Here is a 14,389-nt window from a genome sequence, read left to right as displayed (position 1 = left end):
CGTTTCAATCCCGATTTAGAAGTTGCAATGGTTGCACTTACGTACTCCAGACGGCGTCAAAAATGTACTTCGAAGCAGACGTCTGGTAACTTTGCGTGGCCGTAAGTATACGTACCTATATAAATATTACTCCACGCTTATTTGGCTCAAGTTATTTGATACAAATTGTGGCGTTAGTTTAAGTTGTAAGCTTCTGTGCCATTAGTCAGCGGGGACGGGAATGTCACCGCTTTCGTCCCATCGCGCTTGGAAACCTCAGTCGTGATTGGGAACCCACGATTGAATTTGAGCGGGATCGGGATCGATCGCGATTGAAACTGCCGTGCAGCAGCGCCCAATCCGAATTGACCTCGATCCGGATCGACTAAATGAGCGATTCAAAATGCTCGTGCGACAGGGGTATGAGAAACATTACGTGCTGTCACGTTTCTTGTACGTACAGACCTCGAGTGAAGCAGAGTAAGCGCTAACTAGAAACGCTGCGCAATCCACCAGCGCCCAAACAGTGTAGCTACAAAGTAAAGCAAGAATAAAACACAAACCATTCGGGCTCCGGCTTCATGAGCCGTGTAACCGGATCGTACCTAAAAAAACCCCGGTAACACTCAGGATGTTGTGTCTTCGTTGCAAGTGTTTAGCACAACGGTTCTACATACAATTTTTGTTTTTGTGACGACATACACAGCGGAAATGTTGCAAGACTTGTTTGCGCTAACCTCACCTGTCTGCATCGCCGTATAAAACCCTGGGTGCCGGTCTTTTGAAAGCGATAGTGACAGCGTCGGCATCTTCGAGTTCGAGGATAATTATCTGCCATCTGTTTCTGGAAGCTCCTTGAAGTGAGTATTGTATTTAGTACCCACATTTGTGGTTGTAAAAAGGCGACATTTTGTGACAATGTGCTTGCTCTGTGGTTCCCTTGGGGCACTAATTGACATTCGTCCTGTCATGACAACTTCAGTTCAAAATGCGGGTGGACATTTGAAAAACGAAAATAGCCAGGAGCCAAACAGGCAACATTTACGTAATCTATCACTCTTTTTATCAATATTTTTCCAAATGCACTTCTACCTAATGTCTGCCGTTGAAGGACCTCTTCGTAGAATTTTCTGTACAATTTATAAAAAAATGATTGTCCAAGGCATGGCAGCAAACAAGAAACAACAGCGCCAGGATATTGCGAATCCGACTTAATGGAATTTCTTTGTGCTACTTTGTAAGAGGGAAGGGAAGTCACTTAAAATCAGCAGGCTTCGTGACTAGTTCACCAATATATCGCAATGAGTCCCGGAAAATTTGAATAAGCAAAATCAAATAAATAAACCCATGCAAGGAAAGAGAGGGCGAACGATATGATTTGCCACGCGGTTGAGAACGTTAAAAACTCCTCAAGATACTTGCGACATTCTTAAAGAAATGCGTATAAATTTGAACCATCTAAGAAACATCCGTGGCGACTTCTTGAGTAATACCTTTTGTCTCGTGGTGACCATTTTGGTGTACGCTAAGACATGTGGGTGTACAGAGAAAAAGAAAGTTTTCTGTGTCTGTTGAAATATACTAAAACAAGTTAAAGAGCCACGTTCGCGGTTCCTTCAAAAGGAACGTTAACTCTTGGAAGTCATAAAATACTATTATAATGAATGCGCAGCATTTATTGTTTGACTATTCTGTACGATAATTTGCAAGCTTAAATAGAGATAAGTGGTATATTAACCGCATATAAGCGCTTGGTGTTGTGTTTTTGTATGCGTCGCACCTTTCATGCGAATCCACAAAAAATGGGCAAAATTCGGCAACAGGTAAAATTACCTTCGGCAGCCATACCGATTCGGCAATCGACAGAGTTACCCTCCTAGCCATGGTAATCTAAGCACTCTAATCACACATGTCGCTGCCAATAATTCTTGGCCATGAAGAAAATAGAAAGAAAAATGCAACGAAAATTTCTCTGTTTCTAGTGCTCAATTATAGGGATTTTTGAACATTGCTCATTGGTGGCACCTGGTTTGCTTACAAATTCAGATAGACACTACGAAGCGCCAACAATGTTCTTTTTAAAGAAATGCGATAATAGTAGCATTGACTGTTCAAAGAACTATGACTTATATTTCATTGTAGTTCACCGGAATTAACACAGCCCTAGTAAAAGCATCGCACTTTACACAATCACCACGTGCTGTCGTAGCAAAACCGCAGTGGACACACCATCAATGATCGTTTTTTATTAAAATCAGCCTCTTGAACCTTTGCGTTTTAGGGTATTTTCTATCCTCTTTGGTAAACAAATAAGAAGCTTGGCGAATCTCTCTTGTTCTAGCCTAAACGCGCTTTTTGTCATGTGTAATTAGCAAGCAGAGATTTTTCTCTTACCTATCTCTACCACCTACTTTTTCTAAATCCAAATCCACAAGCATTCACTCGGTCCACGTTTCTTCACCTGCTCGCGTGATCGATAACGCGCTATCTTGTTGTACCGTTAGACTGTTTTTAGGGCATGAATGCTTAAAGACGGGTCGAAACTAACAATTGCATAAAAAGCGCCCTTAAAGGCCGGCAAAGGATTGTCAATGTTTGCATGAGCCACTTTGTGCAATTCATTCAGCGTTACAAAACCATGGTAGAGCATGGATGTACTGCCTTCTCAACGATGGCGAGAGCAGCCAATACTCAGGGCGTGTGATGTGCCGTTTGCTGTAAATGGTGTGCCTCGATAAGAAAGGTAGTTCCCCCTTATTACACCATTGAAACAAAGCCCCATTGCAGTAAGCGAGTAACACGCCTTGAATGCGGGACAATGCAGAAGGCGACGTTTTAACATGAAATTTAATGCCTCGTCTGATTCCTGGACCACTGCTTTAAAAACAAAGAATGCATACCTTCTGTTTGCCTGTACAGTTTTCGCAGACATGGCCTAGTTAGTTAAAAGCTCACATTTTGGTCCAAGCAATCTTACCCGCTCGTAGAAATTTAAATAAGCACAAATACAGGACTCTGATTTGGAAAAGTGCAATGTGATTGGGCGACACCCTAATATGCTCCAAATATTGCTAGGCAAGCGTGTCCGAACTGTATAAACTGCCCAGACAAGGAAAGAAGAATCTTTTTTCAGCAATATTTCTCAAAATCATTTTGGACCACGAGCCCATATGATTCTAAACCGGCGGCAAGAAGAGAAGCAACGGAAAGGATGTATTTAGGCAGTTGGCTTTTTTCTGGGTTGCCGACCAAAGTATAGTCTGTTTCTACCAAGACTGGCTGTGTCGCTATTTTAGCGGGAGGTGAAGGAGCTGCGATGTTCATTCAATGCTCCAGCTGCGGCCATGGTATTAGAAAATGAAGAATGTCATCGTTGAGTCAAAGTACTGCCCTCATGTCTGCCAACAACAAGCAATCATATAGATGTCTAAAAAATACTTCCCTGCGACAGCTAAACCACTTCTTCTTGTGAAGTTGATTCGGTTCATGGTATTTACGCAGATACATTAAATCAAGTTTCAGTTTTGGTTTTAAAACAAATTTATTCAGCTGCAGCTGCCTCAATCGCGATCGTATCTTGCAAAACAAGATAAATATTATGTTAAGTAGTACGATAAGTGCCCGAGTTGAGAAATTGTGATATTTATTGTTGAAATTTGTTTTATATATTATTTAATGGACTTTATTTTTGATATTTATTCAGTTCTGTTGAGTGTCAAGTGTTTTTCCTTCGACTCACTTAAACGAGGGAGAAACATACAGCTCTCTGGTAAGATTGGGCACCTCATCTTATTAATCAAAACTGCCCGAAAGCTTGGCATTGTAGTGTTTAGCGTGCTTGGCTTTGTTGTGTTTGATTCCCTGCGGGCCCGGCTGACGCCGTGTGTCATGCAATCACAAAGAAATATATACTGAATACACCTCAAGTGATCTGCTCATCTTACCCGAGACAAAAACCATGAATTGCGATCTTTCAATATAAATATACGTAACCAGATGCGCGCGTGGCAGACGGAAGGGAAATGCGTCAAAGAGGCAATGTTTACAAGATATCAAAAATAACTCATTGCGAGACACGTAGCGCAGATGGTGGTTTTCAATGTGAGTTAAGACAATGGAGGGTTACTAACTCAGCGATTGCCATGCGTCCTTGTGTGAAAAATTTTTCTTAACTCTCTAAACGTTTTTGCGGATGCCTCGTTGAAACTGACGTAGCACAAAAGATGGGTGGACACTCACACGTGATGCAGTGGTCCGATAAATTGGAGCTCTGCTTGGACCTGGCAGAATTTTCATCTTCCTGCAAGCGTAGGATTAGGTATCGCACAGTTTGGCCAATGTAGGTAGGGCAAGACGGCAGCAGTATAATAGACACAATGCACATTCCCCAAACCAAAGAGATGTATGTATGAGAAATGGCAATATTGTATGTACAAGTCTAAACCAGAACCTATTCAATGAATTCCTGAAGAGTGAGATTTCCAAAAGCGTGAATCTAATTTTCAGAACTTTTCTGACGATTTCCCAGGTGCAAAAAAGTACGCGGCTACGTTACAACCTTAACAATATCGTCAACTTTGCGAAATAAGTTTCAGTGCTTACGCCTTGAAGTTAAAAAAAAATCGTTCCGTAGAGAGTTTTGCATTGGCAAGGAGTGTACAGAGAACATTTAAGTCTCCGTGTGCTTACAACTTTGGCTGCGTAAAGAACCACTCAGTCAGTAACATAACGTGTGGTCGTTTTAGCGGACGCACACATGCACCCACACGTACGCAAATAATGAAATGAGCACACCGATAGAGTGAGACGCAAAGAGATGCAGGTTTGCGCCTTCAATCGGTTACGAATATTTAGTACGGACCACTAACCGTAAGCCTGACTAAGACACCGTACGTGCCATCACGGTTAGTTCACCTAAGACCGCATGTGACGCCGTGTAACAGCGAAGGTAAAATATCCTGCTGCGCTCGGCGCCCGCACTTGTAGCTACAAAGTAACGCAAGAAGGACACATAAACGATCCCAGTTCAAATCATGTGAGTCATGTAACCTAAGCGTACCAGAAACAGCACCTGGAGCACTGAGGATGTTGACTCCTCCTTGCCAGTGTGCAGAACAAGGGCTCTGTAAACGCTTTGTTTTTTAGTTGATATAGCTGGATTTCAACCTGGTTGAAATATTACAAGGCTTGTTTGCAGTAAAATAGCCCTCCCGCATCTCTGTATAAAACCGGTGGTGCCGCTCTTTTCGAAGCGGGCACGAGTGCATTGGTATCACAGAAATCGAGGAGGATTAACTGTCATCTGTTTCTGGAACTCTTTTGTTTAAATACCCGCGTTCTGGGTGAGAAAATGGGGAAAGTCTGGGAAAATTCTAATGTTTTTATATAACGTTAGGGCAATAATCAACAGTGTTCGTGTTACGAAAACGTAGCATAAAACTGCTGCTGCAAACTTGAAAAAAGAAGCTTTCAAAGCGCTGAACCGGTCGTAGTTACATTACAGTTCTTGCTTTTTTTTTCATAAACGCTTTCGCAAAACCACTTTTTAGCAATGCAAGCGGTTGTATAAACTGCATAGGGGAGTCTTCCGTACAATTTACAAAAAAATGATCTACGACCGCATCAGATAAAACTAGATACAGTAGCACAAGATTTCAAATCCGGCTTAGTAGAATTTCCTTCATACCGCGCTGTACGGTGGTCAAGTTGTTTGAAACATGCCGGCTGTAGTTTCGGAAGACCTTTTCGGCAATGTGTGCTCTAGAGGGAACATTTGGAAAATACTTTTGTTCTAGTTAGAAAACTTTTTTCACAAACTCAAAGGAAAAACAAGCATCAATGGCGCAACGATGGCACAAAGCATACATAGTAGACTTGTTTTCCTCCTTGTATGACAGAGAACAAGTTGTATAAACCGCGCCGGCTGTTTCCACAAAGGCACTTTACAGCAATTTATGCTGTGGAACAATCTCCTTGAGAACTTTTTTGCACGATTTCGAAGAAATGTTTGACGAGGGCATTAGAGCAAACAAGATACAATAGGCAAAAATAAGACGAATCATCCATGAAAGAACTTCCTTCGTACTGCTTTGAAAGAGGGAAGACACTCTTCTCGAAACCTGCAGGCTGTGTTCATAGGTAGTTCGCCAATACGTCGCACCAGGGCACTACACCTTTTGAATTAAAAAACAGCGAATAAACCCATGAGATAAAATAAGGGGCAACCGATATTCCTTGCTACGCGATTAGAGTCGTTATAAACCGTACACTGTGGCTGGTGAAATTTCGAAAGCAATACCTGCGACTTTGTGACATCCGTAAAAGGTATGTGATGATTTATCGAATGCAACTCTTGGTTTCTTGACGAGGATTTTTGCTATCCACTGAGATATGCGGGTTCCCGAAACAAAAAGAAAAGATTTCGGAGTCACATCACACTGACTTAAATAAGTTAGAGTCGCGTTCGTGGATACCTTAAAGAAAGGGGTATTCGGCGCTTTCGCCATTAAAACGCTATCAAAACTGAATGCGGGACATTTTTTGTATGGCCCAGCCTGGAAACCATTCGTACGCTTAAAATAGATAAGTGCTATATTAACCGGTTTTTATCGTTGCTGTAACATATTCACATTGAATTTGCGGTCCCTTTAAACCGACGCCATAACGGGCCAGCGACAACACCACTCCACTGACCCTGGTGATTTAGGCATTTCAATCTGGTACATTAGTATCAGTGATTGATGACTATGGGTAAATGCAAAGGGAATGCAAATGAAATTCTGCTAGTGTTACTAGTGTCCAAAGTATGTGCGATTTTGAGCATTGATGGAGGTGGCACGTGGTTGCTAAATATTCGCAGAGATGGCCCGGAGCTGCTTATGTATTCTAAAAAAAGAAAGCTTTAGTAGTATGATTTTAAAAATGCGAAGTTAAAAGAATCACCAGCTTATGCAATCATTACTTGTAGGTGAAAGTGTATTGGAGTAGACACAACACTAACAAAATTAGTGCCATTTTACACAATGATTGTCACACGATGTGCACAATTCAAGGTACACAACTCCACCAAAAACATTCGCTCCCCTTGCAATATCACAGTCTTGATTTCTATCCCTTTGAATACTTTTCATCGTCCCCTTGTAAACATACGAGAGAAATCAATCACCTTTGTTCCCCTATATAAACTCTGTTAGCGTAAACGTGCTTTCTCATCTGTATGATCACCGTGCAGACATTTTTTTTTCCTATAGGTAGCAGTACGTCTCTCTAACTGATATGTTTCTCTATTGAAGTTTCTCTGGATACATTTTTTTCAAGCTGCGCTCAAGATTGACAAACGCACTATTGCGGTGTACCGTTGGACTGTTATCAGGACACATATGCGTATCGGAAAGAAGAAGGTTTCAAACTGCGGGAAACCTAATGACTGGGGGAGGGAGCTGTGGGTTGTCAGTCTTTGCACGAGCCACGGCGTGTAATTCGTATTTCGTTACAAGACTAGGGTAGGACATGAATGCATCGCACATTGCACGACCGCACCTGCCGAAATTACCCCCGGAGTGTGCGGTATTTGTGTTTGGTTCCCAAGGAAGGAACAAGTACTAAAAATAGCTCGCCGTGCATCTAGCAGACACGCAAAGCTCCCTCACTAACGAGTTGAAACCCTCGTGAGCCGCAGGTGAAGTAAACACCATTAGAGCGGGCGCCGGTCCACGGCGACTTTAAAACTTTGAACTCAATGTTACATCTGGTTCGCGGACAGCTGTTTTAAAAATGATACCTTCTAATATCTTCCGCGATTGCTCAGTTGCTGAGGCGCTGTGCTGCTGAGCTCAGCGAGGTGGGTTTAATCCCATCCGTGGCTGTTGCTTTTCTGGCGGAGGCGAAAAGCGAAAACGCCGTGTGTCGTAATTTCGGCACGTTAAATATCCCCATGTGGTCAATATTAATTTAAATCCCTAGACTACCACAACTCATAGGCAGGGTTTAGCTTCGCTGTGTTAAACCCCACAATCATCGAATAAAGCATACATCCTATCCGCCAGTAGTTTTTCAGAAAGGTCACGTATTTCTTGAAAAGCGTATGTTTGAGTAACTGGTAATGTGAATACGCACAAGTACCAGAATCTGAGTTGAAGCAGTGCAGTGAGAGTGGGCTCAGACTTTATGTGCTCTCCATTATTTTTATGTAGTCCTTACCACACGGTACAAATTGCATACACTATAAAACTAATGTTTTTATGCAGAACCATGTCTCGCAACAAATTTGCACCCTGAGCTCGCACAATTCCAAAACTGCAGCCATGAAATACGAAATGATGTAGTCATACAGTTTGCTTTTTTCAGAGTTAGCAATCAGAAACTAGTGATGTTCCAGCAACTGCTGCTAACTGGTTATTTCATCGGGAGGTTAAGGAATTATCACTTTCAATCAAAGCTTCAACTACGTTCGCTGCATTCAAACACCTAAGAATGCCATCATTAAGTCAAAGTACTGCTCTGAGCAGTATTATACCCAAAAATGAATTTCCCATTACAGGTAGGAAACTGCTTCCTGTATGATTCTTTCCGTTCGTATTATTCCTGCAGATAAATTCAATCAAGCGGTCTTCGCCTTTGGAGGATATGTCGCCTCTTTTTTGTGAAGCACATCGAGTGTGTACCTTTTTTGTTCAAAGACGGCGGTTACCGCGATTGCGAATTCTCGCAACGGCGGCGATGCAAGTGTGGGTGAGGGAAATATTCTCGGCCCTCCGTGGAGAAATGGGAACCTTGAGGCCAGTCAAGGGGCCAGAAGTATTAATAACGTGACGTGACGTTCTCTGTAGAACGGTTGTAGTGTTCCAAGTTAGAGAGCGAAGTTTAAATTATTCTGTGTGTCTCGGTTGTCTCACTGGCTTGTACAGGTAGGTGAGGAGACGACTGGAATATTGTTGCTACTCAACGCGGTTCCAGGAATGCGGGAACTAGCTAACACTGCAGGAATTTTTGTGGGCACGGGGCGCTATTGTAAGCGCCCCTTGGTTGGGCTTGTGACACACCGCTTGAGGTTTAATAGTCACCGCAGAAATAGCTGCTATTTGGTGATTTCCGTCGTGTTGCACTTATGGTTATGAGTTTAAGCTTGAGAGTGCGGGAGGTCCACCGCGTGATCACTTGTGTGCGCAGCTACGATTGGCTGTTATTTGGACCTATGAGCGGTCTGACCTATGAGCGGCTTAGTGCGGGTTGATTGGTATACCCTTCTCACTCTCTGTTGTAACGTGTTTTTCGGATGGGAACTTTTGGAACAAAGTGCAGGTGTTTCATTTTTTGGGACAGAAAGTGACCCGCTAGACGCGGGGCCTGCCCAGCCTCTTTTCTATTATTTATGGTGAGTTTTAAATAATTCGTGTAAATAAACTATACATACATAAGTATGTTTGTGTGTATGCGCACGTTTTTATTTGAGTTTACGGCCGTCTCTACTACGTGCCATCAAACATGAACCAGTGATCGCTTATCTCTTAGATCATCGGCTGGCCAATCCCTATGGTCTTTTTCCGACCTTTGTCTCTGTCCCACTCTTGGAAGAGGTCTGCTTCTTGCCATTAGAAATCACCGCTACAGCGTGTAAACTGTTTACAGCTAATGTATCTCGAACAAAAAAGTTTGACTGATGACAACACTACTGAAGCCAACCTATTGTCCCTCCATTTCGGGAAAGAGTTGGACACCAACTAGGATTAACTCTAATTTTGCGGTTTTAGCCACCTAATCTGACAAATATAACCTTATCTCATGAACCACTCACCAATTACCTGTGTTTTAATTTTTATGTAATACATGCATAATGGAGACATTGGTTTCCCGGCCGCGGCGGCTGCTTTTCTGATGGAGGCGAAAAGCAAAAACGCCCGTGTGTACGAGATTTCGGCGCACGTTAAAGATCCCCAGGTGGTCGAAATTAATCCGGAGCCCTCCACTACGGCGCGCCTCATCGCCTGCGCTGCGTCGGCGCGTTAAACCCCACAATCAATCAATGGAGACATTGAGATAAATTTATTGTTATGGTAATAGAAAAGTGATATGGGAAACTGGGATGTCGTTTCTGCATTTTTAACGTCGGTTTGACAGAGCCATGTGTCGAATATTGCACATAACCTTTCATACGAATAATTACCAAGTTTATTAGTGACTAGTTAAATGAGTCTGAACAGTAGTGTTCACAAGAAGGAAGAGAAGGCGGGGAACAGAACTAGCACGTAAAACATTGTACATTTGAAGTTTTATATGAGGCACCGATTTCAAAATCTTATGTTCAGATGGGTAGGTGTTTTAGCATTTATCACGTGCCTCTGCACAGGTTAAATATTGTGTTTATCAAAGACTAAGTACCCCTGTAGTCTACGACAGCTTCTGCAGTTTAGCTTGAGTAGTTTATGTCTAATTTAGCAGCGCTAGGTCAAATTTGAAACGTCAGAAGAGCATACGCGCGCGGTGAAATAAAACAAAATATCCTTGATAAGGCACCGCGTAATGCTTTATGCCCTAAACAATGCCTGAGAAGGGTATATAAATAACGCACTTTTGTTTCTAGCACCCCCTGAGCCATGATTTTCCTTGGAGTGTTCCTGAGTGGTCTCGGCTTGGCAGCAGTGTCTTCGGCCTACATCCACGAGGACTGTCCAGGTGCGGCTAATGTAGCTGCCACAAAAATATAATGGTTTAAGCCCGTGCATTTACAAAGAAAACCAAAGTGCGACCATGGCCAGAGCCGCTTACATGGTATTAAAGCTGGGAGGCTTCGTTAAACATATATAAACAAAAACTTAGCCCTGCTGCAATAAGGACCACTGAAAAGAACAAATTAGAGCGCTAAGCCCACAGCTCATTCGGAAAGGGGTAGCGAGCAGAGCCCTGCAAGCATACAAACTTTAGCGTCGCTGATAGCTGGTTCTCACACTTTCTTGAGTTTACGTCCACTCGCATTTCAGCGTAGTATTTTCAAAACTATCTAGTAGCTCTCCCGTGGGTCCTTCATGTGCCCGCATCGCTGCTTTTAGTTTGTCCCTGATTTACGAACAATCGCACTAAGTGATAAAACGATTTGTAAGGCTACAAAATGACCAGCCACAATCTCGCACATTTCCTGTGACAAGGGAAACTACGCGGAAGACGACAAAGAGTACCCCAAGTTTGTATTTTTTTTGACGTCACCGATACTAACTCACTGTGAGATCCGCTGCTACCTATGAAGCGTATGATTATTAAACAAGACTGTGTGATCGTTTTGGGGCCTTTTTTTCCATCGGATTGCAGCGGTTTCATGTTATAATAAAATTAACGCTCTCGCACTACTTTTGCACTTGCACTAGTCTCGCCCTAGTCTACAGTCAACACTAGGTTGCCGTCCAAAAAGTGTTTCTTGGATGTAGAGCCCTCTCTTGCTGTTGTTGTTTTGTTGTACCTTTTTACTGTTCCAGTGTCAACCATGCATTACCGCGTAAACTTGAGAAGTATTTCTGAATGTGTTTTTTGTTTGTTTGTCGCTGTTCTACTACCCCCTATGTGTTGCAGTGTAAAAAAGGTGTTTTCTTAATGACGCGCTTTTTTTTTTGCGGACGCCTGCAAATACTGCGGAAACAATTTTCGTTAGATTTTTTTAGCTCTTTGTGCGACGCTGTGTGCCTTCTGAATAATTTCAGCATTTTCTGAAGGGACGGAGCACATTTAAGCTAGCCAACATAGCTTTCATCCCCTCTTTTCCTAAATCATTTTGGATGGAAAATGACGGCAATAATAATATTATTTTTAGTATTCATACTCTGTGTGATACCCCATCTTAATTACGAATAGTGCGATGTCGGTGTAAAGCTGGGGCAATTAGAGAGGCTCGATAATAATGGGGCCTTGCAATGCTTTTTTCGCCTTTATATCGTAAACGCTCTCAGGACGGAGTCGTCGACAAACACGCTCAGTACATATAATAGGGAATCACATGGTCCCCCACTCAAAATTTCTGTTGTATGCCCATCACATAACTTAGAAACTTCTCAAAAGGATTTTCCCTCTTCCAGGGTCTAGGAGTTTTTCGAGCACTCCAATTGCGTTATAAGAACGGTGTAGCGGCTGTTGGCCGGCTCTCTTTCAGTTGCAGAAATGAACACATTCAATAACCACTTTTAAAAAATGTCACAATGTCAAAGCAGGAACTGAAGGCGAATCAGATGCACAAGCAAATCACGCAGAGCCGCTACGGGCCGGCGATCACTATCTTTCGATCCGCTTCCAGACGCGCAGGAAAAAGTGAAAGCGCTTATAAGCAGTGTTCAGGGGTCTCTTTAAGTATGTTTTTTTTATGAAAGCAAGGCCGCCTAGCACGGAGTAATCTTTAGCGAGAAATTGAAGTTCATTCCGTTCTATAAAAGAATAGTGTGTTATAATATTCATGGTCGTGGTAAGCGTCATCTGCGCAGCGACTGTATGCTCTCATAGCAGTGACCTATTCTTCCGGCGTAATCTGCTTCCGCAACTTTCTGCTACGCTTCCTGAATGCCACATTGCTTTAATGACTACAACGCGAATTTGAAAACAAATGCTTACCTAATTGAAGGCTGCGTGATTAGTTAGCGCGCAGATGTCCTCGACGGTGTCGGTGCACGCTGCCAGCTTCCTCAACCAATTCTTGGCTGCCTTGTGCGCTTACCATTTTGCTTGTCCAATGATCCAGTTTCACCTTTCATACAGCGCGTTGTTTTCTCGAGTAACTATCAACCGAAACAGATTTTAAGACATGGGTGTAGTTCCCCTCCTTCGTTATTATTTCAAAGCACTCACTTAAGAAAGCTAAACCACGATTCAATGAAAATTATTTCACGCTGCATAGAGCAGCTGGCACCAAGCATCATCAGGTTTTTTTATTCACCAAAAGGTGGCAGTTTACAAGCGTAGCGCAATTTGAAAAGTAAAAATCAATACACAGCTTATCCTTCATCAACCGTTCGTCCATTACTGTGTGGTGATAACGCGGCAGGATACAATTTAGGTATCCGAAAATATGACGCCAGTAATTTTTTTATTAATATGCTTCTTGATTGGGCGCAATATTTTACGGCCAAAGCACATGGAATTTGTTTATTTCAGCAGTGCTCACTCGCAGCCATTCCGCCAGACATATTGCCAGGGTATTTGGCAAGGAGGTGGGAAATACGACAGCCACACACGTGACTACAATTGGCAGGCGAAATGGCGCTAGTGCTGAGAACAAATAGCAAAGTATATAAGCTGCATCAATCCATCGACTAAAATAAGTGATGAAGGATGCTTTTGTCGCCATTTTTCGACGCTAATATTTGCCCTGTTTCTTCTCTTTTCAGAGCATTGGCTTGTAACCGATTCAGCCCTTGAAGATGCCCTGTTTGAAATTGCTGCGGACTTTCCGCCTGATCATGTCATTGAACGTGGCTGGAGTTATCAATCAGTTTCCAAAGGCGATACTGTTCTGCGAACCAAATCTTACTCCAAACCAACCATTATTGGCCCCATTCAACGCTACTGCAGAAGAGCGTGTCCAGCTGTTGCAGCTACGTTCAAAGGTTCATGGGATGTTATTACGTGGAAAGCGTACGGCGAAAATTTAAACGCCACTATTGATTTGAGCGTTGAGGATGTGGTATTCACTATTGAATTCAAGCTGTACGCAACTCCCGAAAATGGGACCTTTGCTTTAAGGCCAGTGTCTGCTATTCCCGTCTGGCGCGGACGGCACAGTATCGATATAACAAGCGATCTCCCTAATGTTTATGAATTTATAATTGCATCCGCCACCGAATTCCTGTTTTCAGTTTTTGCAAACAATCTCTTCACGAACTTTATGGAATACCGCGCCCTGCAGGTGCTGCGTGTTGCAACTGAAAATGCCGAGCCTTTCGTCATTTAATATGTTCTGGCCTCGTATTGTTTGCGGTTAGAAATATTGTACGCTACAAATGTGTTTGTTTCGCTTTTTTGTTGCTTTAAAACATTGCGTAAAATTCATTCAAGGGGTCAACAAAATGATGAAATCAGATGAATAAACCCCTGTGGACTGGTATCTGTTTCCCCTGTTTTGATTTCTCATTCTTAATGAAAGCCTGTGAATGTCATCTGATAACCTCACGAGTCGCAGTTGCTAAATCGCAAAAGTTAGTTCTATCGTCGGATTTTTTTTTCGGTGGGTTTCTATCACACTACACTGCACTAAACTACAGCTTTCTCTCCACCTTTCCATCTTCCTCTGTCTCTCTCTCTGGTAGCCATTCTGGTTTATAACAAGTGTATTAGTGTTGGAATAGGAAGCCTGGTTTGAATTGTTATAGGGACCGGGAAGCTGGACGAGTGGTGCGACCAATCGGCGCACCCCTCGTTAGAGGAATGAGCCGGTGCGTTG

The 14,389-nt window shown here is 42.8% G+C and overlaps 1 long non-coding RNA gene across 1 annotated transcript; it reads left to right on the top strand.

The window, feature by feature from the left end:
• The first annotated feature begins 708 nt into the window (after positions 1–708).
• LOC144138799 (uncharacterized) lies at positions 709–13,737 on the top strand. The gene is made up of 3 exons (XR_013315974.1): positions 709–839; positions 10,559–10,650; positions 13,338–13,737. It is a non-coding gene; the product is annotated as an uncharacterized LOC144138799 (long non-coding RNA).
• The last annotated feature ends 652 nt before the right edge of the window (positions 13,738–14,389 follow it).

This window comes from Haemaphysalis longicornis, unplaced genomic scaffold (assembly GCF_048455015.1).
Source record: "Haemaphysalis longicornis isolate Haplotype H1 unplaced genomic scaffold, Haemaphysalis longicornis Haplotype H1 scaffold_5, whole genome shotgun sequence".
NCBI lineage: Eukaryota > Metazoa > Arthropoda > Arachnida > Ixodida > Ixodidae > Haemaphysalis > Haemaphysalis longicornis.
The sequence above is the reverse complement of the archived record's forward strand: the minus strand, read 5'-3'. Positions and strand labels throughout refer to the sequence as shown.